Source organism: Apium graveolens, chromosome 7 (genome assembly GCF_009905375.1).
Source record: "Apium graveolens cultivar Ventura chromosome 7, ASM990537v1, whole genome shotgun sequence".
Lineage (NCBI taxonomy): Eukaryota > Viridiplantae > Streptophyta > Magnoliopsida > Apiales > Apiaceae > Apium > Apium graveolens.
The window spans coordinates 103,146,457-103,148,364 of record NC_133653.1 but is presented as its reverse complement, the minus strand read 5'-3'; positions in this window follow the sequence as shown (position 1 = coordinate 103,148,364).

Sequence of the window (1,908 nt, the reverse complement as noted above, 5' to 3'; positions counted from 1 at the left end):
TAGTTTATACTGGCAAGACAATCGGTATGACTGTCAATTGTCTTGCCAGTTATAAACATTATATATATATTATTTTATTTTATACTGGTATGACAATCGGTATGACTATCAGATTGTCATACCAGTTATATATTATCACTTGTTTTATTCTTATTGTTTTCGGTTATTTTCTTTCTTTTACCTGGTATGACAATCGGTATGACAATCCCGGATTGTCATACCAGCTGTAATATAAAGGCGTTTGTTTGTTTTTTTAAAAACCATTTCAACAGTTCATTTCTTTTCATAAGTCGAACAGTTTTCTTCATTTTCTCTCTTCTCTCTCTTCGAACTAAAACAAACGAACTGCTTCTTTCCTTGCTCGAGTTTTTACTCAGCAAACTGAATCTTCACTCCTGTGATATATACTTACATATATATACATACAGGAGTGCTGTCAAAATTTTCAAAAATTTTTTTTAATCAGTTTGCCCCTTCAAATTCAATTTGTGTTTGTTGATTTTGAACATTTTTATTTTTATTTTAATTTCTGATTTGTGTCTTTTGGCTTGTTTAATCTGGGTTTGTGAGTTAAGAATTTTAACGAGATACATTCCTGTCTAAATTTTTCGATTATAATTAATTTAATTCGAATTATTGAATTAATTTAATTAATTCGAATTTTCTTAATATTATTCTCAAAATTCTGAAAGTGTGTGTCTTAGTATTATTTTAAATGGCTCTCAATTTCCAAATTGTCGCGCATAATCAGGTTGGTTATTTTAATCTGGAAAAATGTGATGTTGAAAAATTTAAGCTTTGGATTAGATTTTTAAATGACCATTCGATTGTTAGCTCTGCTATAAAATCAAATGTGATTTTAAATGTCGATCTTCTTAGACTGATTTGCACAACATCTACTGTGGCCGATGATTCAAAATCTTTTTCATTCACCGTGGCAAACACACAGTATGTAGTTGATGAATCAGTCATTAATCAGGCGTTAAATTTTCCATTGGACAATTTCTGTAATTTACCCTCTGAAAATGAAATCACAAACTTTTTCCATGCTATTCACTATCAGGGGGTGATCAATTTAACCAAACTTTCTAAATCCAATTTGGTGTCTGAATGGGATATTTTCTTCGATACACTTTCCAAAGTGTTTGCCAACTGCACAAAATCCAATTTTCATAACATCACTTCCACTCTGCAGTATATTGGTCTTGCGGTTGTTTTCAATCAAAGGATCAATTTTGGAAAACTACTTTTTCCCATTCTCTTGAGACGTCTAACTTCTGCTTTACGTGATCATTCTACAAATCGTAGGGTATCATGTTACTATGCTCGTTTTCTCATGCTTATAGCAGATCATCTTCTCACACCTGAACACAAAGCCCTTTTTGCTAACTCTGCAGTAACCGAACCCCCTACAGTTAGCAAAAAGATTTACACTCGCCAAGACACAACCTTCAAATTCATGCAAGTTCCAGTACTTGTATCTGCTTTCATGGCCACTTATATTCCTTTACCTATTTTCAATCTTCCCGGTCATGAACAGCAACCTCAACCTCCAGTGGTTCAAGCCACCCAGGCTCCTCCAACATCAGATGCTCTTCCATTACAGGTAGTAATTCCTCACTCTCACTCCCTTCCTACTTCTGTTGAAAGACCCCCAGTGGTTGATAGGGCTGACCATGAAGTTGTAGAACCACAGCTTCAATCCCAGGTCATAGAGCCAAACACAGAGTCACATTCTATCTCAACCTCTCCCCCACTGTCTAAAATGTTACCCAGAAGATTACTAGGAAGTAGTGCATTGTTAAATATGAGTGAACCCTCAGCTCTGCCTCCTCCTAAGAAAAGAAGAACATATACTGAGGCATCTGAAAGCCCATCCTTGTCCTCCCAACAGGACATGGACTTTGA